The sequence below is a fragment of the Vanacampus margaritifer genome, chromosome 2 (assembly GCF_051991255.1).
Source record: "Vanacampus margaritifer isolate UIUO_Vmar chromosome 2, RoL_Vmar_1.0, whole genome shotgun sequence".
NCBI lineage: Eukaryota > Metazoa > Chordata > Actinopteri > Syngnathiformes > Syngnathidae > Vanacampus > Vanacampus margaritifer.
Window position 1 is genome coordinate 25,747,217 of NC_135433.1, and position 27,079 is coordinate 25,774,295.

General features: G+C 41.3%; 1 protein-coding gene and 1 long non-coding RNA gene across 2 annotated transcripts in view; one reads left to right on the plus strand and one right to left on the minus strand.

The window, feature by feature from the left end:
• Window positions 1–16,480: 16,480 nt before the first annotated feature.
• Window positions 16,481–20,391, minus strand: LOC144044489 (uncharacterized). The gene is made up of 3 exons (XR_013291284.1): window positions 20,032–20,391; window positions 19,590–19,687; window positions 16,481–17,021 (listed from the first exon to the last, which is right to left on the minus strand). It is a non-coding gene; the product is annotated as an uncharacterized LOC144044489 (long non-coding RNA).
• Window positions 19,408–27,079, plus strand: part of grin2ca (glutamate receptor, ionotropic, N-methyl D-aspartate 2Ca) — a 70,263-nt gene continuing 62,591 nt past the window's right edge. Inside the window, exon 1 of the mRNA XM_077558935.1 lies at window positions 19,408–20,321. The gene's annotated coding sequence lies outside the window, so the exon portion shown is untranslated. The remainder of the gene's footprint in view (window positions 20,322–27,079) is intronic.

A 27,079-nucleotide genomic window follows, 5' to 3' on the forward strand; every position in this document is an offset into this window, starting at 1 on the left:
TGCCGTTTAAGGCAGCGAATCTAGAGTCGGTTAGCCTTTGATTGGCATAGTAGAGGAGATTTCTAAATAAAGCCGCGTAACCGATGCATGGCTTCACACTGTTGGATATTTTTCATTTCAGGTGGTAAAGCAGCTTTAAGAATTTTTTTAACCACTTGAAACCACACTTGGAATCCAAATCTTAGCCATTAGCATAGCATAGATGTATATCGTCAGTATTATCACTACAACATCTACTGTAAATGTAGTTTTATGGCAGAAAATCTTTTCATCTGTTTTGATTCATCATTCTTTGACGGGTATACAGTATTTTCATTTTAGGCGGTAAAGCAGCTTTAATTATTTTCCTACCACTTCCATGTTAGCCATTAGCATAGCATAGCTGTATATTTGTCAGTATTGTCACGAAAAGCATTGAGATGTACTTTTTATGGCAGAAAATCTATTAGTGATAGTCTGTTTCCATTGTGCAGCTTTTAATGAATGTACAGTACATATACGTAGTAAAAGTGAACTGATGTAGGCTTTCTTGTTGTATATATATTTATTTTAAGGTGGTAAAGCAGCTTTAGTTCCGCTTTTTTTTTAACCAATTCCGTAGCCTCTTAAAATCTCAAATCCAAATGTTCGCTATTAGTATAGCATAGACTTATATTTTCACATCTGCTGTAAAAGTCAGTATTGTGTACCACTTACTAAAAGTGGCTAGATTTACCTTTTTAATGACGTGAAAAAAATCTAGTCATTTTTTATTGTATAGCATTTGATTGATATAAAAGTGAAATTATGCTGTCTTCTTGCTTTTGTATATAGTTTAGTTTTAATCTTTTTTTTATACCAATTCCGTAAACGCCTAAGCCCTGAAATCCAAATCTTAATCATTAGCATATTTTCACATCAGCAGAACCCATCAGTATTGTTTTATTTATTACTCTGAAAAACTATTTCATGGCAGAAAATCCATTATGAATCGTCTGCCATCATTGCATAGTCTTTGACTGCTTTAAAAAAAATAAAATAAAAAGTGAACTGATGCTGGCTTTTTGCTGTTGGTGCTTACAACAGATGTTATATATTATATAGTTATTGTTTTGTTTTTAATAATTCCGTAGCTTCCTAAGCCCTAGAATCCAAATCGTAAACATTAGTATACCTTAGCTGTTTATTTCTACATCTGCCAGTAAAGTTTTATCCTGTGTACCATTCACTAAACCTAGACGCACCGTAGTCGTCTCTCATTGGTTAGCCTTTGACTGGTATTGATGGTAAAATCATCTTCCAGGCCTTAAGAGGGTAAAACTCCACTTCCCTTGACGCTTTGCGGCATCCCAGCTGTTTGTTTACATGGTAACGGTTGTAAAAAACAAAGACGACGACTGGTCTTCCACTTCTTCTTCTGTAGCCACGCGAGCAAGCTTGCGACGTTTGACGCGCACAGCGACAAGCCGGCGGTTGTTTATCTCCGCTCCACCAGGTGGCACCCCGCCAGATTCCCGGTCCCGAAAATAAAATGACCTCCACCCAGCACCCCCAAACCACTGCCCAGTATGTGTGCAACCCAATGACCCACTCCCCGCCCCTTTTGTACTCCTGCTGTTCTGTACATAATAACCTCCATCCCCCACCTCATCCTATAACAACAACAAAAAACCTTCCTCGTCCAAAAAATGTGTATTTTGTTCAAAAAAACAGCAAATTTATTTATAAGGATTTTTAAGGACTTTATCGCTTTCTGCGTTTTGTAAATGTTTAAGGTAAAAAAAAAAAAAAAGTTTTAAAAATGTTAAATGGCTATATTGAAAGGTTGAAAAAATGTCTCCTCTTTCCTTCCTTCCCCTGTACTACTTCTTGTGTTTTGTTTCTTTATCTTTCTGTATGCTTCTCTTTCTGTGCTTCAGATGAAGAGTTATATTTATTATGACATTAACATTATTATAATTATGAGTAATTATTAATATCATCATCATTCATTATGACCATAAATAAACTTGTCTACTTCAAGGTGGCGCTTTATTGGTAGTTTGTGTGGCTAACATTTTTGCTTTAGCATGTTAGCAGTTAGCATGTCATGCCTGAAAACTCAGCCCTTTTAGCAAGCCTGTATATCCTGGTTAAAAGGTACATCACCCAACTCCCCAAAATCACTCAAGTAGCATACTATGGAAACTTGGTCAGCCATTTTGGTGTGCAATTCCTTGTGTGTGTGTGTGGGGGGGGGGGGGGGGGGGGGGTAGAAAAGTTAGAATGGGAATCAGCCCCCAGCACCAAGTTTCACCAATTGAAACAAAATTTAGTGGCCATGTCAATCATGACAAGACACACGAAAAAGTGAAACAGGAAGTCATCTATTTTGCTTTAAAGCAGTCATTTTGGGCAGAACTACAAGCACCCTAAGGTGGTCCATCCAGGAGCTTTTTTCCTTTGGATGTCACGCCCTGCGGCTTCTCAAGGTGGAGGACGGCAATCATTTCCTCAAAGTGGCAAACAGGCAGCAAAAGAGAAAATCACAAATGTAAATACAGGAAAAGAAAAAAGATCCTCCTGTGTGTTGACTCGCTGCCTCGGCAAAGCAAACAAAAAGACGGAAGGTCGCGTCCGAATGTCAACATGACGTCCCCAGGCTTACGCAGGGAACAGACAAAAACATCGTACGTCATTTTTGGATTAACAAAACAAAACCAATCGTATTGACTTCACTAGATTATAAATGTATAAGAGAAGCATCAACTCCATCACTAATCAGTTGTGTGAACCACTTCACCAACGATGACGTAGTGGTTAGGTGAGATGTTTCGAAATCTCACACGCACGCGGTGCTGCCGCCAGCGGTGTGAACTACGATACAATCAATGACAGTGGGTCAAGTTTCAGTCTTAAAATCTCACATTAGGACGATTAAGAAGATGTGAAGATCATTGAAATATCATTGTCTTAAAGTCCCAGCGTCGTCTTCCTCTCCCAAATCTGACTGCGTTATGGTCAAGAATGTGAGCTACTACACTATCACTGACAAAGCGATCTTCTGTTCAATTAATGGGACGACATTAGTGCCATTGTCAAAAAAAAGTTACGAAAATGAAGTGATGCTTTCGTCACTGTGATGGTTATCGATCGCACGGTGGTTGCGTCAAAGTCAAACATGGGAAACACTACACTATCACTGAATTTAAGAGTTAGCTGTTTTGGAATCCTGCATTCAAATCATTAGCATCTAAAAGGCCAGGAAATCAAAGTGTCGCTTTGGTACCCTGTACAGTTACCGAACCCCTGCTGCCTGTCAGCCGTAGCTTCACTATCATATATGTCATATTGAGACAAGAATTAGATAATGGTGCAATCATCCAAAGATTTGTACTGTTCCATGGCCCCCTCGTACCACTATCGATAATATCAGATGTCAGTCGTGTCAACAACTACACTGGTAATGACGTAGTGAAAGCACCATTGTCTCAAAAATTGTCCTCTTTGTCCCAGGTACATTTATCAAACCCATACTCACCGCAATGAAGTCAGCCATGTAAACCACACTACAAAACGACACTATCGATGTCTAGCAATCTATTCAGATCGTTAGTCCTAAGTGACGTTTGAAAAGCCAGGGAATCAAAGTGGCGTTTCTGTACACTGTACTGTTCAAACCCAGCTGTTTGAACAACTACACCATCAGCAACTCTGAGTCATATATTCAGATAATGAGATGATGTCAGCACTATCTTTGTCACCTTGGTCCAGTTATCCATCTCATACTGACTGGCCTGAAGTCAGCTATATAAACCACTACGTTATCAATGGTCCCACCAATAAGATTATTAGTTTCCTATGCTAACATTTTAAAAAGCCGTAAAACCACAGTGTCACCTTCATGCCCTGTTTGGTTAACATTAGCTGTGTGAACTATTACATTATCACAAACTGTGCATGTTTCAATCTCGGAATCCTGCATTTAAATAGAAGTAGTAGATGTAGTGAGACGACATTAGAACCATCTTCTTAATAATACCGTCCCTCATACAGTTCATACGGTGGCTTCAATTGTCAGTCGTGTCAACCACTACATAATCAACAAGAGTAGATCATGTGTTTCAGTCTTGGAATTAAGAATTAAGATGTCAACGTCATTGCCCAAAAGCCAGGAAATTGCACTATTGCCTTCTTCCCCCGTACAATTGTCAATCATGTCAGCCGTGTGAACCACGACGCTATCCACTGAAATTCACCGTGTCGTCGTGTCTTCAGTGCTCGATTGAGGTCAAGCGGGAATGTAAAAGGGATGAAAGCATGTGCTAAGCTCCAGTAAAATGTGTCACCACGGTGAGCGTAATCGCACAATTACGAAGCCGCTAGTCTTTATGGTGAGGGTCCCAAAAAAACAAAAACATCTGGACCTTTGATGACATCCAAAACAGAGGTGCTATGAGACACCGCATATCATCACATTGTCGGTAGATTATTATGATATAGTCATTTTTGCTTATTTCTACAGTTCAAGATGACGAGAGGAGCAGTCTCATTCAACATTTGACACTGTACATGTATTTCTATGCACCGAAAATACTTTCTTTTTTCTTTTTTTTACTTTGTGGATTATTTCTAGTGGATCTGTTTGTTTCTTTTGTGCAAAGTGGTTGTTATCGTTAATAATTTTGCTAAGAATGACTGCATTACAGTATTATTTAACACTACTGCAATTAACTTTTATTTTTTACTGGTGGATTATTTTAATCACTCTGCTTATTTCTAATGTGCAAGGTGATGGTTATCAAGAATAATTAGCAGAGGGCTATTACAGTGATTGGATGATTGCAATATGTTCCATGTGCACTTCATGGACTATTATTTTACTCTGTGGATTATTTCTACTCATTGTGTTTATTTGTATTGTGCATGGCGGCAATTATCGTGAATAACGTGGCAAGAATTAATTGTGTGCCAGCGAGCGGACTTGTTTGAGACTCATGGTCCTGGATTACTTGCAGTCCACGTGGGCCTTAGATGAGCTCCAAAGCGGAGGGGGGTCACGAGACGCCACGCCGTACATCATCACATCACGAGCCGGCAAAAAGCACCACGACACGCAAGGAAGCGAGGCGGCGCAAATATTCCGGACTCCCCGGTGTCCTTTTTTTTTGGCAGCAAATGAAATGAACGTGGATGATTCATGAGGCAAATTACGAGCGTATCCGACCCGGTTACAACCCAGTTTGCTTGTCAGTTCACTCAAGTATTTATACGACCATAATTAATCTCAGACGCCACTGCCGGAAAAAAAAAGAAAAAGAAGAAGAGCTGAGCCGGCGCTCTAATAGGCCAAGCTAGCGTATCAGTTGCAAGAAGACCAAGAAGAAGAACAGTCAGAATAAGAGGCCGCTAATACTTATTATCCATTTGTCTGTTTTGACAACTCATTGAAATTATACTAATTGGATTAATTGTGGCAAAATGAGAGTCTCTGAGAAGCTGGAAATAAATGAGATGAGAGGAAGATGATTGATTTCCAGTTTAGGTGTAAGAGACAGCGACCTCTAGTGGCGCAAATATGAACAACAGCACGCTCGCTCACTGACAGTAAGTGCTGCTGCACTATACTCTCACTGGGCAATTTACACAACACTGTGTTAATGCTAATTTACTGACTTTGTGGATTATTTCAAGTCATATTTAACTTTATTGCACATAGTGGAAGTTATAAAGAACTGGAGAGAAGGTCAATCACATTTAATCTGTAATATGGGTTGTGGATTTTCTCTGATTTTGTGGATTATTTCTGGTCATTGCGTTTATTTCTATTGTGCCGCATATAATAGGAGCTATGAGATTTTACTGAGAAGGAGGAATCGCATCGTGGTTGGTGTGTATTCACATGCATGTACCCATGGACTTTTTTTTGACTGTGGAATATTTCTTGATGTTATGTTTATTTCTATTGTGCAAAGTTGCAATTAAAATGAATAATTGGCAAGAGGATATATTGCATTTCTCATATGTAACATGAACATTCTGTATGTGTGTGTATGTGCATGCCGTTTTTTTTGTGTTTTTTTTTACTCTATGGACATAAACTCACAATACAGTAATTAAATCATGATAATAAAATAATGCATCAGATTTATATAGCGCTTTTTTGGACACTCAAAGGCGCTTCACAATGGATACATTACTATATGCTCACACATTCACACTCTGGTGACGGTAAACTGCATACGTAACCACAGCTACCCTGGGGCAGACTGACTGACTTTCTATTATGGAAGATGCCTTTATTTTATTTACTGTGTGGATTATTTCTAGTTATTTCTGTTATGCTAGGGGTGGTTATCATATCTGACCAAGAATGACTGCTGAAGTTATTTATTCATTTATTTTTATTTTGCGGATTATTCCAAGACATTCTGTTGATTTACATTTTACAAGGTGTCGGTAGTCATGGGCAGTCGTCTTTACTGAAACATCACAATCAACAATAATTGTTATGAATGCTGGTTCAAATCTTGTGTCCTAATGTGGGGGAGCTCCAGAGAAGCCCAGGCCTCTGCTGGTACCTTCAAATCGGGCAAGAGCTGAGCCAGACGCTCCCTAAAGTCTGCTTCTTTTTAGTGAAGTAGGCCCTATCACTTTCCAGTAGACTTTTGTCTTGCGGCATAACTCTGCGAGAGTTTTGGATTAAACTTGATGAATTAGCCAGGACTTAAGTGCGGGAGTCAGCAATTGTAGTTTGATTAAGACGACATTTTAATTGATGAACGTTCCCTTGATTGATGAAACAGCGATTAGATTTTTTTCCCCAGTACAAACGGAAAAATATGAAGAGGGAAAAAAACATGCCTGATAAATCATCCTACACCGTATCCATCATAATGTGTGAGAGAGAGAGAGAGAGAGAGAGAGAGAGAGAGAGAGAGAGAGAGAGAGAGAGAGAGAGAGAGAGAGAGAGAGAGAGAGAGAGAGAGAGAGAGAGAGAGAGAGAGCAGCAGGTTCCTCGTCGACTGCATTCGACAGAACATCCATCAGTGCGCCGCTCCACCATCTGCCGCTCCACTGCGGCAGCCGCCCGGCCTGCTCGGAACCGCTCAGCGCCATCTGCAGCCCGCTTCCCGCCCGACATCACATTACAACGCTCGCAAGTTTTACTCGAGTTAAACATCTTGATTTTATCATGGAGGGAAGAAGTAAGGTAACGAGTTTAAAAGCGAGTCGGGGTAAGGATTTGATATGTTAATCAATGGGCTCAGTCTGTACGTTGATTAATTACTGTGCTGGCATTTACAGTGGACATGATACACTACTGGACTGGTTCACTTCCAGATACTGTAATACCCTGACTGAGCAACAGAGGGTGACAAATACCGACAAAAGTCCAACGGAGGACTCCATCCACCTTCGATGGGCTATTAGGGTTCAAGTGAGCTGCAGCGTATGTCCTCTGATTTATAGACAAAGAACGGACTGTTCTTTGACTGACTAATCATCTGTTAATGATTCCGTGCACAAAATATTTACTTGTGGAGATTCCGTGTGGGATTTTGAGTGACCTGTCCAAGCTACACTTCTCAAAGATTCAAAAGTCAGTCCAGCGTGCTGCCCAAACAGAAACCATCATGAGCCTAACATCGAGTTCAATTGTGTGATGTCATGGTTTATGATCTTTACTTAACCCCTTTCTCTAATCATATGGCAGCAGGAGCTCTCCCAAGGCCAAAGTTCGTCATGTATTGGCCTGACATGCTCGGAGTTCACAGCTGGCCGATCGGCCCCGAGTTCACCTCTCTGCCATCACCGGGCCATAAGGTAAAATAATGATAAGGAGCCTTGAGAGGAGCTAAGAATAGAAGCTAAAGTGCTGAGCCAGCAGAATTGTGGAGTCACCATTTGCGCAATGAGGTGAGTTCCCGTTTATGGCCGTCACTCTGAGGGTAACGCAAGGGCAGGGGGAGGAGTGGGATGCGAGCACGGGGCCTCCTGTGGCATCAGAGAAACCTGCGAAGCGTGAAGAAGGGGGAAAAGTAGCTTAGCTTCATTGAAGATGTATTCAATAGCCTGACCTTCACCTTCACCTGAGCACTAAAACCTACGCCAAAACTAACCCGTATTTTAATCCCTACCTTTAACCCCAAAAAACTAGACCCTAATTGCAGAACTAACTTTATTTTAACCACAAAGGCCAACCCTAAACCTAACCTTAACCTTGAAATCCGGGGACACCAACCTTTTTGAAGTTGAGATCTACTTCTTGGGTACAGATTATTGCTAAACTTGATACACACTTCTGACACCCTAACCCTAATCCTAACCCTAACCATTATTAATAATGAATTCCCTTTGCTTACATAACAACACTGACCATGTTAATACTTTCCCACAATAATTAGGAAACATAAATATCAATATGCAACACTATATTCCTATAAATCTAATCTAGTGTTCATGTTTTCAAAAGATCTCTTCTACAGCATTCCCAGAAAATCACAATGTCCCATCACTGGTGCGCTATTATTAGAACAGGCCAACGGGCCACTCATGAGGTCATTGGGTACTACCTGGCGCCCATGGGCATCACATTGGTGACCCCTGCTCTAAATCCTAACCCCAACCCAAACATAACATTACCATACCCTAACACAACCTAATTCAAACAAAACAAAAACCTTCCCTTTCTTTCTTGTGACTATTCAGGCATCCCACAATTTTAATAAATATTCTTATTTTTATCAAATGTTGACGTATAACCAAGACATTTTCTTTTAGTATTCTTACTATTATATAACAAGTATAACATTTAATTGATCAAATCTGAGTCTGTGCCTGGTGTACGTTTTGAGATAGAGCCCCCATTTCCTAACCCTAAATAAACTCTACCCAAGTCCCTAAACCTAAACCCTACCTTAATGACAAATCACTAACACACAACTCTAACGGAACCTTACCCTAGTGACTAGGGTATCGCTAGGGCCGAGTCACTAAAACTCAAACCATAGCCAAATGTTAACCCTACAAGCCTAACATCAACCATACCTCAACCCTCCCTTAAACTCAAAGTATTGATCCCTAAACTAATCCAAGGCTAACTTGAACCCTAGCTCTTCATTAACTCCAAAACCCTAACCCTACCTTAATCCCAAATCTAAAACCCTAATCCTAAACTTTACCCCGCAGTCCTAAACCTACCCAAATCTAAACCTTCCTGTAACTGCTAAGTACTCACAATAACATAACTGTCACCCGAGGCCTCCCATCACTCGTGTTATATCTTTCCACTTTGACTCGTTTGTCGTCTGTGTTTACCATAACGAGTATGTTCAGTTCACTAAACACTAAACCGCCGTCACCGGGTAGCACAGCTAGCTGAGCTAAACCCTCTATGTAGTGTGATTCATAACAAGCCTACGGTGATGAAGAAGATGATGATGAGGATGATGATGCATGGCTTCCCTGGGCCTGCTGGCGCCATGTTGCCAAGTGGCGCAGGATTTAGCAGCACCGCCACTGGTGTCCATCTGCACACCGGATTTGAAATGTGGCTTCGCTGCGACCCGTCTGTTGTCCGGAGCCTCCGGAGACACAACGGGGGCGGGGAGGAGAGGCCTTTGCCAGGAAACATTCCCGCAGCCTCTAAAATTGTGGAGGAGGGGAGCAAAATGTCACCTTTTAGAGCGGGGTCACGCCTCTAGCTGATGTTTTAACTCTGACCTCAGAGCTTCTGTTGCCTTTTGTATTTGTTTGCACGACATGCAAAGAATTGGCTTGGTAGCAACAACCCAATTCGGTGGGCGCATTCAGCCCCTAATGCTAGTTTAACATTGCAATTATGAAATTTGGTAAACATGTCTAGCACGAGTAGACCCATAACTAAAGCCACAAGAAGCCATGATAGAAGAATTTGGCCATTTTGATTTGAAGCAGCCGTTTTCAGAGTTACTCTAAAATGGAGCTACTATCTCTGGAAGGGAGTTTTGTGTTTTTGTGTGAAATGTTTGCATCACTGGCTGTGTGCTGTGGAAATTAAATACATAAATAAATAAATGAATAACTTGATTGTTATTGAGATTGTAGAAATTGTACGTTTGATGTATTTCAGTTCTATTTTGAAAGGGATTAGATCACAGTACTTTAAGCTCTTCCACAGTTGGGCAAATAATGATTAGGGTTAGGTTACCTTTGACACCATAACGATGTCATTTTTTAATGAAATATTAGGTGTTTTGCTGGTTATTTTTCTAACGCGGAAGTAAAACCCCCGGTTGAGTAAAACCCCGTCCCTCCTCGTGTGGTTGCCGCGCCCCCGGCGAGCCGGCTGCAGTCTGCTGCTGGATCTCTGCATTTGGCCACGCAAGCCATTGATTCTTCAATAAACATTTGAAAGAAAACGGCTCCTTGCCGCGATAAATCGTGGAGTGGAGGAGGAGGTGGGGAGGAGAAAGAGAGAAGAAAAGAGAGAAAAGAAGAAGGAGAAAAAAAAAACCTGACCAGGTCACAAACCGGGTAGCCGTTGCTTACAGGGCGATTGTGACAATCACTACATTATTAATTAGCATTTTAACATGACTAAAAGCTCCAAAAAGTTGATTTTTCATATTGCTGTCCCTTTAAAGTGTGCCACCTTTGTATGAGAGTTTAGTTTAGTTTAGTTTAGTTTAGTTTTGTTTAGTTTAGTTTAGTTTAGGGCGGATGAGTAGAAACACTAAAGAGATCCTGGAATCAGGTATCTCAGCAAGATAAGGTTTTCAATGTTTTAAAGAAAGATCAGTATAGATTGTATATGATCAACTAATCAACATGTCTAATAAAGGTAAATGCCCCAAAAATATCAAGATACCTTGCCCGGAAAGACAGAGGTCTCTGCCATTTTGCTTTTTTGACCTAATTGCAATTGACCCACCCTTTTAGAGTCAATTGGATCTGTTCTAGAGAGTTTGTCCTACCAGCTTCGAGTGAAGTGTACTGGACAGAAGAATGTGAGCTTTTGCAGCCAGATGAACGCCACTAATTGATGCTTTAGAGAGCGTCTGTTGCCTTTAGTTTGCACGACAAGAGAGATTTAGACTGTGAGTTTGCATGCTTGCATGCTGGCCTGTGAGACTGCACAGTGGACAATCCCACATGTTGGTTTAAAGGCAGCTTACCAAGTGTTGTTTACTCTGACCAAATCCATTTTTTGTTCACCCTGAGGATTATTAAGCCGGCCAGGCTGCCGCTGCGGGATAGGAGCCAAAATAAATGATTGTGACAGGAGAGCATCATTGGTGACACCTCGCTGTCCATTTGCAATTGTCTTCTCCAATTAAAAGGCCTCAGCTATGGCTACATGTGGCCTGTAGAGGGCACCCTATACATGCTCATGGAGCACATCCTCCCTTCGCCATCCATCTTTGAGAGGCCGCAGTGGACTGAAGGTATTGCAGTAAAACGTAACCTTAAACACTAATTCATAACCAAACCTAATCCTTATCAACATCCCTTAATCCTAACTCAGTACAGTGACCATAATCTGAACCAACTTTAAACCTAAACTAACTATAGGTAACCCTGGCCCAGATCCCTACTTTACCCTACATCCTGACCCTTTACTATATGTCGTTGCCTGGATAGTAGAGTTGGGTAGAGTGTTTTACAATCCTAGTACTGAATCGTTTTCAATACAGTTGTTTGCGGTCCTGAAACAAAAGGAAATGTGACATACACTTGTTTTTTTTTTCATCAGGCTGTACTGTATTACACTAAATTCAAGGTTTGTGGGTCTGAAAATCTCAATAACCATCACGTTTTCTAACACCAACGTGCAAATTCCGGCGTGAAAACTATAATGTGACTGCTCAACGCTGCGAGACGGGATAAATTCAGCCTCCCTCACGGGATGTCTGACAGTCAATTTTGGCCTTTTACTTCATCTTTTACTTCGCGCCGCCACCTCAGTCACGGGACCGCCTCTGAAAATAGCTCTGGGCAAACCCAGATAAAAAGGAGCGATGGTGTTCATAAAGGCCACCACAAAGCAGAAGGTCTCATTCTTGGGCTGTTTTTTTTCCCCCTTTCTTTCTCCCGCCCCTGCCGTATTGTCCTGTGAGGCGACAGGAAGGCCAGGCCACAGAGGGGAGAGCATATGCCCGCCTTTTGCCTTCCCTTCTGCTACCGCTACTCACATGTGTTACTTCCTCCCCCATCAGCCCACCTGTGCAGACCCAAGACTTGCAGATTGCGTTCAATGCCAGGCCAACAGAGCAGCGGACATGTGACTGTAATTTGGAAATTGTATACAGGTATACCCGTGTTTGAGCTGGTATAGTTGCTATCAGCATATCAGAAGAAGAATATGTAGCGGTTTATTTACGCACACACAATTGGACCTCTGCATTTGATCCATCACAGTAAAAATACACTTTTTAGTGGCACGCATTGGAGCAGGGGGGCTGCTTCAGTGCCCAGGGAGCAGTTCAAGGACATTGCATCTGTGCGTTCGAGGGAGGGTCGTGAACTGGGGTCCCACTGGGTTAATCACTTAAGGACCACAATCTCACTAATAAAGCCTCGTTTCCACCGACGGTATGTACTCTACTCGCTTTTTCTGGTACCTGTTCCTTTGCGGTTCTAAAAAAAAAAGTAGCCCAGTTCCAAAACGTGACGTAATTATTTTGAAGGCCATTGATTGGTTCGAGACATGTCATCATCAATGTGTAGCTGTGCAAACCACCACCCCGGGAAAACAGCTGCCATTAACGATGAAGAGAGGACAACAATGGCTTCCAAACAGATTCATGCTTGGACTTTTGGGGAGGTGCAAACCTTTTTAACATTCAGTCATGCAGTCTTCTGGTTGCTGCAATATTCATTCGACGTCTTCAGGCTGAAATAAACAGGCACAAACCATTGTTTGCGCTCTCCATTGTTTTTGCCTGTGTGTGCAGTGCACGCTAGCTGCGGTCGCTTTAGCATGACATCACTGGCAAGGTGAGGAGGGACTCCGGTGTGGTGGCCGTGGCAGTAGAGACGCAGTGCTTTTTAGTGTAGCGCCAAGTAGAGCAGAGCAGGGTCGAGTAGAGTAGAGTAGAGTAGGGTAGATACTGTCTGTGGAAACGAGGCTTAAATGTTCACCAAATTACTGGTGGATTTTGGTTTTTATTTTTGGGAGACTTTCGGTTTCTTGTCAAATTCAGCCCCGGAAGCCAGTTTTACATAGCAGCATGACATTTGGTAGGACTGTCTATCATGAGTACAGTAGACCTGAAAGAAAAAAACTCTTGAAAAGCCAAGCTCGAAAAGAACGGAAATAGCCCATGTTGGTTGGAAGTAGCCAGTTTAGGGTCCGTTTCCAAGGGTCCAACAAAGGCTACGTTCACACTGCAGGTCTTAATGCTCAATTCCGATTTTTGGGTGAGATCCTATTTTTTTGAGTAAGTGTTCATATTCCCTATTAATTGCGACCCGTCTGTCTGCTGTGTGAATGTAATACGTCCCCAAAGTGACCGGCAAGCGCAGAAGAAGATACATCACTCACAATGGTGTGTTTGCAGAAGTAAATACGTATAGTCCAGCGTACTAGTTGTATGTTTTAATTTTCTGTAAGCTTCATTTGTGAATGAATGAATAAATGAATGAATTAATAAATAAACGTGTCATGGCCACAGACTTTTATAAGTCAATCGTCTGGGCTCATATTATTACCATCTCCTATCTACAGAAGGATAGAAATAATATTTTGTGAAAAGGAGGCGAGCCTGTTCGAGCTCTCCTTTTTTTCCTCCCCTACGATTACATCACCTCATTGCCGAGCGTAATAAATGAGTCTGTGTGGCTAAATTACTACTATCACCACAAATGTCAACTGTACATAAGTACATATATATATATATTGGAGCTGTCAAACGATTAAATTTTTAATCAGATTAATCACATCTTAGAATTTTGATTAATCACTTAATAAAAAAAGACTTTTTATCAAAAAAAATTCCCGCCAAATTTGAAGAGCACTGGTTATGTGTTCATTCTTTTGACATTTAATGTTATGAGAACGTCTTAAAAAAAAGCAAGCATATATTTATATATATACAATACATATATATATATATATATATATATATATATATATATATATATATATATATATACTTGTTTTTTTTTGAAGACGTTTTTATAATATATATATATATATATATATATATATATATATATATATATATATATATATATATATATCGGGGTGTGCCAAAAAATCGATTCTCATTTAGTACGATTCAGAATCGATTTTAATTTTATTTTTATTTTTTACTGTCTTGCCTTTGTCTGTGTGTGCCTTTATTTGGAACGCTGTTCATGTTATACCAGGTTTGGCCACTGAGGGGCAGTGTGGTTCCACGCGGTCTAATACACTTTAATATACAAGTTGTAGCCACATTAGAAAGTAGAAGGAAAAAGTCACAATCAAGTTATTCCAATAAAAGTTTGTTTTATTTCAGCGTGGAAGTTTTTGAGCTTTTGAGTGATAAAAGTGCCGCGAGTAGCGCGCTAATTAGCATTAGCGAGTCAGACTGATGACAGTCAGATTGAAGCAAAAATCATTGTCAAATCATTTTGAATCAAAAATTGTCCTTAATCAACCCAAAAATCAGAATCGAATCGTGAGACATTCAACGATTCTCACCCCTAATATATATATGTGTGTGTATATATATATATATATATATATATATATATATATATATATATATATATATATATATACACCAAACCCAACTAAAATTCCATTTAGAAGCAGCAAAGTGCAGACAGCCTTCATAACCGCGAGCCGATACACAATCTTCCCTTTTCGAATCTCCATTTGTTTGCTTCATTGATCACCTCTTGGACGGAGGAGCTCGCCAAGCCGTTGATCAGACTCTGGTTTTGTGGACATTTATTACGCTACGCGATCAATGCAGGTCACATGGTGCATCCATAGACGACCACGATGTCCTCGCGCCTTTTTCAGAAGGGCCTCCGCCCACAAAAGATTCATCTGCAGAGCAAAAATGAAGATTAATGGCTTTTCGTGCTCTGCTACAAGTTTGAAATTGTCTTTCGGTTTTGACATTACGGCATACGCAAACGTAAGAGGGACGTGCAGAAACCGTCTCGCCGGCTCATTTTGCTCCTAGTGTGAGTCACAAGGCAGACACATTTTGCAGAAGTATAAACAACAGCACTATAAACACCCTCACTTTCCGCGGTGGAAAGGAGCCAAGTAGATTTTGTTTAGGCACTTAAAGCGGCTCAATGCAGGAAATTGAATCTCAAATCACCACTGCCACATTTGGCCGAAAAATGGAACTGTACACTCCCTTTTTAATGTACACACTCGCATGACGTCACACCTGCAGACAGAGGTCAGGAAATTCAAACCCGAATCCAGTCTGAAAACTATTAGCCAGAAGTTTGCTGCAGTACCCATTGCTAGGAGTTCATTTGCTAATTAGAAGATGTTAGAGTCAGAAATGCTCAAATCAAAAGGCTATTTTAAAGATATTTTTGGGCAAATTGCTCATAAGGCAGCTTCAGATAAAATATTTATTTTTCTTAAGACTTTTACTCCTGACATTTAAAAACAGACAATTAAAGTGTAACTACCCACATTTCAGAGTTTTTGTGTAAGTGTGTGTGTGTGTTGTTGTTTTTTTAACTTAAGCAAAGGAGTTGCTTCTTTCTCCCAGAGTCTGTATCTGTACACTTTAGTAACACTTGAACACTTAAGTCACCTCTTCTTACTTAAGAGAGCAGCAGGTGTATTTTTTCCTGATAAACTGTAGGGGGTGCTCAAGCCATGACCTACCTGAAGTGACAGACCCAATGGGCTGGTCCTCTGAGGAGGGAAAAAAGAAAAACAAGAGGCGCACGGGCAGCTATTCTGCAAATACCCGTAACAACCTTTTGCTACACTCACGCTTGACACATTGTGCTGAGTCAAAACTACAAGTGCCGCAAGGTCGCTCAAGGTGAGTTGAGTAATGAGGATTGATGCTCTGGGTGAGCACGACAGAATGGCACAATGACAATTATCAGGTAGCAAATGTCAGGGGGATTACCATCACATTTTTCAGTCAGCGCTTTGCACTTTCTGTTTATCCCGTGCAAGGCAGGGGAGAAATTGCATATAGCATGGAATGCAGTCAAGTGAATGTTTTGCACCCACCCACAAGTTTTACCCCTCCCATGCTTTAAACCTATTAAAACACTTTTTAAAGTACTCTCGCACCTGTTCTCGCGCACTCACTCGCTTGCACAGTTCTCCCAAGAACTGCTTATCACTCCCAGTTGAAGGTTACTGTTAAATTTACACAGAAACAAAAGATAATTTAACATTGTGTATTTAAACATGAAAACACCAACTACTGTTATTTTGTCAAATGAAAGTCCACTAACTTTAGGTTTAGGTTTATGGTTTTATTGAACATACAAACATAAAGAACAAACAAAACACATTACAAGTTTAAAATATAAGTTGAAGTAAAAAAGAAAAACAAGAACAGGAAGAAAGAAAAGAGTTTATATGTTCAAAAGTGGTAGGAGGAAGTTAAAAACGTATCTAGTCCTACCCCTTATTCGTTTTATGTTGATAAAATGATAATTAATGCTAACATACAAGGCAAAAACAACAAAGAGGGGCTAACGGAAATTAGCATGGATGCTAAAGTAAATATAAACTCTCAAATAACTGCTACTTTAACACCCATGGAGCAGCAACATGTAGAAACAGAGCATACAACAATACTCACAGGCGTACGGTATTCTGTTTTTCTTTGGTCCATCCATCCATTTTCAACCGCTTAACCCGGGGGCGTGTCACTTCCTCCAATTCTTCTGGGGGAGACACCTTACCAGGGAGGCGCCCAGGAGCCGTCCAAACCAGATGCCCGAGCCACCTCATCTGGCACCTCTCAATGGGCAGGAACAGCAGCTGGACTCCGAGTCCCTCCTGGATAACTGAGCTTCTTACCTTATCTATAAGGGAGAGCCCGGGGGGGACACCTTGCGGGGGGGACTCATTTTGGCCGCTTGTACTGTATCAAGGAAGATTAAAAAACCAAGAGAGTCAAAATTGGCACTAAGAAATCTTTTGAAATGTGTGTTTTAATAAGATTAAATCATGTGGGAGGGGTTTTCGCTTTTGCAGGCGGCTCTCAAACAGGGTTCACCAATTCCGGCCCTTGAGGTCCGGGGCCCTGTAGGTTTGAGATGTTTCCGCCTACCAACACACCTGATACTAAAGATCAGAATCGTTATCAGAAATGCTGATGAGCTGATTATATGAATCAGGTGTGCTAGTGGGCGGAAACATCTACAAGTAAAGCCTGCAGGACTCCGGACCTCGATGACCGGAATTGGTGAACCCTGCTCTAGAACACATCGCCCACCATAAAAAAGGGGTACACTTCAGGTGAATATGTGAAAACCAAACTGCAAATTGGTGGTGGGTCACTGCACAACAAATATATTTTAACTGGCCTTCAGTTTTCTACTGTTTACATCCTCAGCGTGGACCAAAAGAATTTGAGACCGAACTAGGTGTCCTCTGCTGTTTGAAGCATGAAATTCCCTTTAGTCATCATTTTTGTCAACGATGGCCAACTGCTGGAATGCTGCCAGCTCCTGCACTTATGAAGACAAGCGGCTTAACGACATTTGGAGACTGAACAAGTCCTTGTGGAAACGGGGAGAGAATCACTTAGTCACCATTTGTTTTCCATTTTAAATGGAAAATCTCAAATTGGCACCTTGGCTGAGAGAGGAAAGACGTATCCCGTCTCACATGAGGGGCATTAAGTGGTGGGTGCACCACTGACCTACAATACATTTACAACCTAAATTGTAGTATTTGGTCGTTGAAATTGTATTAATTTATTCCCAACAATGTATTGTATTCATTTAAAAGCATTTATCTTTGCTGTATACTTTTTTTGATGGCTTTTTTGACCAATCAAATTTCAGCTTGGAGATGGTTCAAGGATATACCAGCTCAGTGACCAAGTGGTAAAGTGTCCGCCCTGAGACTGGGAGGTCGTGGGTTCAATTCCCGGCCGGGTCATACCAAATACTATAAAACAAAATGGGACCCATTGCCGCTCTGCTTGACACTCAGCATTAAGGGTTGGAATTGGGAGGTTAGATCACCATATGATTCCGGAGAGCGGCTGCTGCTGCTGCTCACCGCTCCCTCAGGGAATGGGTCAAATGCGGAAAACGAATTTCGCCCCACTTAGGTGGGTGTGACAATCAGTGAATCTTAATCTTAATATGATGTCCCCACTGAAGGTCCAGGTGAAAAAAAAAAAAAGCATGGCTGGATGCTCTGAAGAAACCACTCAAGACAATACTGAGACGTTCCTGAACATCACTTAAATTACGATGACTTTTGCTCTCTATCAGACAACAATTTTGTTCAAGGGCTTGTCTTTTGACATGTGGCTGAAATTGATGAAGAGGTTTCAAGTCTTCAAGCAGTTTGACCAAAGCTTTTAACAAAAAATCTAACAATAGTCTGTAGATAAAATGTTGTTAAGCAAGTCAATTAACCAAACACGCCTTTGACGAAAAACGTTTCAAAGTCTTCGATTGAAACACTGAAAAGACAAGCACATGATACAGGACAGATCACGCTAGTCCCAAATGTGCATATTTCAGTCCATGGGGATTTGTCTGCTCGAATCTTCACTTTTCGTTTTTTTCATCTGTATTTCAAACCTCTGGCCTTCTGGTTCCCAAAGCCAAGTCCTTACAAGCAAAACACAGTGGGTGAGGTTTACGGCATTTTGGGGACTTAAGGTGGACCTGCAAATTTGCTCAGAGGTCTGAGTCTGTAAAGGGATAGTGAGAGTCTGGGACTAAGATTTGAAGTTTTAACACACAAGACTCACTTCTATATCGAATTAAATTTTGGAGGGATGTGGCAAATAACTGCCATCACTGTTCCTGTGAAACTCTGTGTAAAAGGGGTTTATGTCCATTAACTCTTCACGTGATGTCTAAACAGACTTCTGTTTTCAGTCATTAATCCAGGCTTGCCAACAACTACAACCACTTCAAGGGTCAAAATCTGGGATTCTTAGCCAGACAGTTCGACTCAACCAGGCAGAATAAGTCCAGTTCCCTCCCCACAACCTTGATGGATCACACACACAGAGAGGACAATTCCCAGAGAGCGAGTCAAGGGCAAACCTGTTGATGTGAGCTACAGTGAGACCTGTAGCAGAACGCCACTAAGAGATTGTGATGACGCATTAGACGGCGACAGGAGAGGAGAAAAAAAAGTGTCTGTGTAGTTGCAGAGCATCCGGAAGGGAGGGGGGTTTGATACACGGAGAGGAGGGAGGCAAGAGTAGAGGAGGGAGGGTGAAGAATAAATCCTTACTACATAATCATTAGAGCTCACAAGCCCTTCCTGTGATACGCCGTGTTGCAGTCAGGATTACGACTGGCCAGTGAGAGCCCCGCTGATGGTGGACAGCGGGGTGCAGGTGGGACGGGGGGGGAGATACCAACAACGGGACAGGAAGTGAGTGAAACATCAAGACAAAAAAAAAAAATCAGTTGAAAGGAATTTTCCAAACTCAGACGGCGGTCTTGCTCACATCTGTCCCCCGCGCCGCCACCATCTGTCCGGCTCTCTTCTCTCTCCCGGACTTGCTTTGATGGAGCTGGAGCGTCAGGCGAGGGTGAGGAGGGGAGGCTGGGGGAAGAAGAAGACCAGGGTCACCCTGAAGGATCAGCCTCAGCAGGACAGGTGTCCCCACAGAAAAATGGAGTACCACTTGGAGGAGGATTTGTTTTGCTAAGTTTCTGGCAGACTTTTGGAGGTTTGTTTCCCTTCCAAGCATCAATCTCGGGCCAACACCGGAATTATTACTTTCCCAGAGGTGGCTAAACATCTTGAAAATAAAAAGGCTTTGCACGCTCAAAGCACCCAGGGACGTTTTACTGAGATCTCTTCCCCAAGCCAAATGTCTCACCTTCCCAACCGGAACATTTAGCCTAAAGTGAGTGTGAAGAGCCACCATGTGTTAATTTGCTCACTCTGAGATCTCTCCATCCCGTCGCATCATCACCCCGCCAACTCCTCCTCTACCACCTCCTTCCCTCCTCCTCACCAGCCAGTGATAATGTGACCTTCTGCCAAAGTGCTGGAAACCATGCCGCCGTCGCAGCGGGCTCCTCTGTTGCTGCTACTGAAATAGACTCAAACAAGTGCAGGGGGAGAAAGAGGGAAAAGAAGAAGGGGACGGGAGGAGAAGAGGGGGAAGAGGAGGATCAAGGACAGGAATGAGCGCTGACAGTTCCGGGCTGGATGAGGATCGCCGACACAGGTAAGAACCTTGTCATTTGTACGTTGTACTACTTGAAAAGAGACGCGCTTCAGAAAGTAGCAAGGATTCATGTGGAAATTCTCTGTTTGTTTTAGTCAAATGTTTGGTGGAGGTATTCAGGTCCTCTGCAGGGAATCAGATATCCCGCTGAGTGTGTCAAAAGGTGTGCGCGAACTGTTGCTTTAACTTGCCAGGGGGTTAGCAGTCGGGCCGGCGGTGGCGAGGCGGTACAGTCGGTGGTAGATCAATGAGTCATTGTCAACAGTCGGAGCAGCTTATCGATGGCCGCACACCTGCCGCCAGAGAGGCACTTTGTCAGAATGTGAGAGCTTGCCGTGGATCTTGAAGGGTCCACTCCGGTACTTGTAGCTGCTGACAAGCACACAGCAGCTGCAATCTACATAAAGATACAGTATATTAAAGCGGAGCCGCTGGACGCCCAGACTGATCGATCTGAACACTGGAAGCTTGGTTAAGAAAAAAACTTACATTGACTGACCCAGATTGTTAACTAACTTGGGCAATATACTGCACTGAAGGATTTTACGAATAAAAATCTAGTGTCGGAAAGTCAAAGCTAACGAATGTCCGCACGATGTATACAAAGCAACTAAGAGAAAATGGCATTTTGAGTAATTGCGGTGCCATTTAAGGGTTGTAGATATCGATAGTGTGTGCTTCTAAATGTTGGCAATGACTACTAAAGCACAAGAAGATGTTTCAGCCATCTGTGGACTGGGAATCCTCCTGACCAAGGGCAACAAATATCTTAAAACCATACACATGGTATAAAATCATTCTGTGATGAGGTGTATTGTGTGAATTTTTCCCACTGATATACTTAAATATTAAACGTGTTCAATATTTAAAACAAAAAGTCTTCATGTGTGTGTGGAAAGCTAACGGCTCCCTGTCATGACTCCGTGTTATGTGACATGAAACGGAATGTAGCCAATCAAGTGACCTGACTGAGGAACTAGGAAGCGGGTGAAACAAAAACAAATATAAAGTCCAATGGACCTCAGAAATGGACGACAGCTCGTAGAGCTGTGGGGAGCCAGAGTGTGCTTATTTTAAGTCTCCGGCAAAAAATAGCTTTCACACTGTCCCCAGAATTTTTCAGTCTTTTTTTTATAGTTTGCCGATTTTCCATTACATTACCCCAAAACCACAATCGTTCCCTCCTCTCGTATACTCTTGTATGTTGTGTCTTGTGTGGTTAGGATGTTTTTTCTTCATTTGGTTTATTCACGCATGGCTTCTGTCTTTGGAGGATTAGACTCTAGATCAGTGGTAGGAAACCCCTGGTCCTCGAGAGCCACTGTCCTGCCTATTTTCCATGTCTCCCTCCACCAACACACCTGATTCATGAACAAGATCGTTATTAGGCTCATACAAAGCTTCCTGATTAACTGATCATTTGAGTCAGCTGTGTTGGAGGAGGGAGTCATGGGAAACGGGCAGGACAGTTGGCTCTCGAGGAACAGGAGTTCCCTATCCCTGCTCTAGATCGTTGGTGGAACATAATCTTTGTGAGTGTGATGCGAGTTGTTGAGATAATCGGAGCATGCCACAGCAGCTTTAGACAACTATCAATCAAATGTTAATCGAAACTATAAGCAAAGTCAACAGAAATTAGCAACAAAGTACTAACTAAAAGAATGGAAAGATGGTTCCTATTTAGTAGACCAGAATGCATTTGCATCAATCCAAAGTGAGGTGTATATGGTAGATTTACATGGTGATCTTTGGAGATATGACAAGGACGCCGCAAGGATTCCAAATCAGATATGACAAGGTTATTTTTTAAATTCAATTCCCCAAAACAAAGACCTGACACTAAATTTAGCGTTCACAAATTGGAACTCAAGGACTCCAAAACCTTGTCCGTCAGCAAACTTGTTTCATTTTATTTATTTATTTTTGGGGTACATGGGATTTTTTTTTATGCCATTGTGGAATTTGACGTAAAGTTTGCGCGAGCAGTGTAATGTGAGCCACTTTAATCATATCATTCAATACAGACACAATTTTAAAGGCCGGCAGGGGGGTCAATCCCCAAAAGCTGTGACAAGCTTAAGGAGGAAAATAATTCAATCCAGCCTTTTCCTTCCTTTTTTCCGTTCATGAAACAATTTGGTGTCCTACATTCACTCTTGACATCATTGACCTGACGAAATCCACACGGATTATTTGCCGAATTCTCCCTGGCCTCTGTGGAAATGGGGTGAAAGTAAAAATAAAAGCAAAACATCAGGAGCGAGAGGACGCTGCTGAAACACTAACTCTCAAATGACACCGCGATAATGAAACGGGGATAAAATATGACTTGTTTCACCTGAGTATGAAGGGGGCGTGTAAACAGTGGCACGGCAGTCCGGCAGGTGACGAATGGCTCTTCATTACGCTACTTCAAGCATGTCGCCGTTTGAGTAATTAGATCTAGTACAATGTGGATGTGTAAACACAAACACATACTTTTCAAGGCGACACACCAACAGCACTAATGGACAACTTACAAGTAGTGTAACAAATGAACACACACACATACTGGGTATTGTGTGAATATAAAGTCAAAAGGAGTCAGAAGAAAAAGAAAATGAGTTTACTGCTCAACACAATTGCCGATCATCTAGTTCATCATAAAGACAGATGAATAAATTGTGTTTATTGATCAAGAAGTATACCGCAGTTATCTGTTGTTGTTGTTGGAAAGTCTTTGGTAGCCCGACAGAAAGCATTGGTGCCTCAATAAGTTAAGAAACAAGAACTCAAATGTAAAGTTTGTAGAAATACCTATCAACAAGTTTATCTTGCGTTGTTTCCTTCACAAATATTTCCACATCCAGACAGAGAGAGGTTTGAGAAAAGTTTTTTTTTTTCCTGGAGGTTGTTTTTTGTTTGATTGTTTTAAGCAAAGCAAGTTGGTTAAATATGTAGATTTTCTTTCTCAGCATTTCTTTTTTTTTGTTGTTCAGAATGCATCAGAGGAGATAAATGATCAACAAGTTTGTCCAACTGCCATCTAACCTGCTCTCAAGGTGAAGGCGTGTGCACATTTGTTTGTTTTTTAACCGCTTAATTAAAGCTGCAGTATGGAACTTTTTTCCCCAAAAAGAACTTTACAGTAAGCTTTTTATTTGACCATTTATGACTGAAATACTTTCTAAATAGTAGATAAACACCTTAGCTGTTTACAATGGGTACTCCTTCAAGCCTCTGGCCAATAGTTTTTAGGACTGGAATCGGGTTAGAATTTCCCGCGCCCTGTCTGCGGATGTGCCGTAATGTGCGTGGTGTCTAGCGATTTGAAATGGAATATTCTACGTTCAGTAGCTTTAAAAAGGCTTTTTTAATTAACATTTTTTGCCCGCTAAATTTGAAGAGCACCTGTTATGTGTTAATTGACCTTAGCTTAAACCACGCCCACATGACCTAGTAAACCAATCAAGACGCAAGACATCATTTCTGCGTCGGCATGCGTGTTTTGCACCGGACAAACACAGCAATCTGGCTACCGGTGGTGCATTAAACGCTGCAGTCACGGCTTGTGTAAGAGAGATAACCGTTATCCCGATCGACAGGAAGGAGGTGTCCGCCTGACGTTGTCCGGTTTATTCCCTTCCCTAAACCCTCAAACAACGACGAAAAATGTCTGTGCTGGATCAAACTTTGTGGAAGAGCACACGACCAGTTGAATCCCTCCAAAATTACCTGAAACTACTACGTCCGCACTAAGGTAATGTTCTCCATTGTTGTTTTTAGCCAAAGGCTAACGATAGCTCCGGGTAGCTAACCTTCCACGCTAACATTTGATGACTATTTAGTATTAATGCCAACAAAACATCGAAACTATGAGGTAATATAAATTCATTCTTACCCTGCTTGACAAAAACAATGTCCAAAAACTTTGGTTTTGCTGACAATCGGTCGAAGTGAGTGAGGCGACACTGACGTTTTTTGACTTCTGTGGCATCAGGCAGTGATGTGAATTTAATTTGTATTAGGGCAAAATTGCATGGTGAGGGAGTGAAGATACCCTTCACTAAAAATTTAAAGCCCCTCTGTTTGCTTCGAAGAGAAATATCGGCGTCCTGAAAATACCTGACCGAGAAATCGGAAGGAACTTTGCCATTGCTGTGGATGCACTTGACCGGTAAATGTCGGAGGGTGCTGCTCGTTGCATTTGGTGGGCGGGGAGGCGCGTGCCACAGTAAAGTCAATTCTTTCACCATTTAATGTTACGAGAACATATTCAACATTTTTCGATCCACTGCACACTTTCATCATCATCTTTTTTTTAATAAGTTAATTACTTGCATAATTTAAAATGAAAAGAAATGACCCCAATATTTTGACATGAACAAATATTCTGAAGGTCATACGCTAAGATTTATTAAATGCACATTGCATGTAGTTATGTTAAATTCTCAAACACAATCTGTGCTACCTTGAGGATAACCATCCGATGTCCAGCTAAAGGATCATCTGTGGTCAAAATTAATAGTGCGATTAATCTGCGTTAATAATTGATGAATGCAATATTTTTTGGTGATTAATCAATAAGTTAACGCTTTAACTTTAACAGCACTAGTTAATAGATGGTTTGTGTCACTGTTTCCCGTTTATGATCAAACAATACATTGAACCAATCAATGAGTTTATCTTGCGTAGCTGTCAGTTGTTGGTGTCTGTCTGAACAATTTTTGTACCTGGACAAGGATTTACAATCAAATATTTTTATTAATACACAGCAAGCCTCAAAATAACTTTTTTTGTTTGCGGAGCAGTTTTGTTAATCAGTGATTTTGTTTGAGGGGAAACCTTTGAATTTTTAGGAGCAGTCTGTGATTGGCTGGAGGGAAAGAGGTTGAGTCTCCGCCCAAAATCATCCCGGTCGGGTCCAAATGAAAACAAAAGGCCAAAATACAGGCGGGGGGAAGGCAAAATTACCACCACACATTAACAGAAACCCTGAGATATCAGGTGTTGTTGAGACGGATTTTATTTGTAACCATCCAGTGTTGATTTGGGAGGGAAATGCCTCGTAAGCTATCTTTGAATTGCCGGCTATTTTGCTGTTCAAAGTTGGATGTGCTCCGCTTTAAAGCAGTTCCAGCCAGACTTATGCGAAAAGTGTACACTAGTCTACTCGATAATCAAAACACTTAATTCTGATTTTCACATTTACATGTAAATTTTAGCTTCGCAGTTAGCATGGCTTCTCCATCTTCTGTTTACTTTATGTCTCATCATCCCTTCGTGAGAATGATATGTGTCAAATGTGCAGTTTATTTGCCAGCATGGAGAAGATGACTACTGATTTCGGAGCCAATCCGTATTCCGTAATGTATTTAGCTCCACTAGCTAGCCAACTGAAGCTTGTTGCTGCTAGCAGGTGTGGTGTAAGTAGCACCGAGCTTGTCTCGATAGTACCCGAACAGAGGAAAGTATTCAATTATGAAATCTGTACTCCAGCAGCGGGCCAGCATCTGTAGCGCGTTTGTGGCCCGATACAACGCCGTATCGATCATTTGCTTTCGCCTCCTACTTCCCACACGAAGGTGACCTAAGCATAGTGCACCATGTAAACACACGTGCGTCCAGCCCAGTAAAGCTTTGTCCGCGGATTGGAAAATCTTAAAATCTTTGATTCTCAGTTATGCTACTTAATGTGTTTTAAAGGGGCAGCAAATGCCAGTTTTGACTCACAAAATGCGATGCAAAACTGCTTATTTAGATCCTTGAAACAGCAAATCATTCATAGTGATTATTTTTGTTTCTCTGTGACTATCTTCACATTGCAGGCAATAACCCTTTTAAAATGTAATAATGAGTCATATTATGCTTCTTTTGAGCTTTTCCAACTACTAGTTGAGCTAGGCATTATTAGTGTTGCACAACATGTAAGCATCGTTTATGTAATGTGACTAGACTGGAGGAACTTTGGTGGCTGACATTTCTTTGAGTGCAGAAGAATGACAGGGACTAAAAATATGAATTTTATTACTACATTGCAAATTTAAATAACAGCCCAGGTATGTTTCTGTTGAGGATATTATATTATGGCATGTGTAGTTAAGAACCTAACAAGAAAGTCTCATTTGAAAAAAAAAGAGAAGTATTTAATATGACAAATGATTTAAAATACCTTAATATTTTATGAATCTAAAAGTACTTGGTATCTGTATCGGCGATATTGGTACCAGTATTTACTTAGTATTGATCAATACCAAAATCTCAAGTATCGCACAGCTCTGCATGTAAATGAGAATAACTCGGTCCGCCATGCATGTAAACGTGTGACCCTGATTGTTTCACAAACCGGAATTCTCACCTTAACCCGAGTATTGACTGCATGTAAACGCAGTCTGTTTTGATAGAAGTAAAAGTTTTAATATTCAACAAGGTGAACTGATCAGAAGGTTTCTTTTCTTTGTGAAAGCTACACTTCGTAAATGGCTGCACAGAAGTTGAGAAAAGTATTATTTTTGTTTCCAAGCTCTGGCAAATAAGAGAAGTTCCACAATCGACTCGTTAATGAACGACATGTAAACCTAACCGTCTTCAGCACTAAATCCAAAAGCACGGTAGAACAGCATATCCCACATTGTTATTGCACCTGACATGAATTGTGGATTTGGGGAATAAATTCGGCTCAAACATATTTGACGGTGAACATTTCACTCGTTATGACTGTCTTCCGCAGGCAGTTAACTCATGTATGGTTTGTACTATCCCAATGACACCTTGAGTGT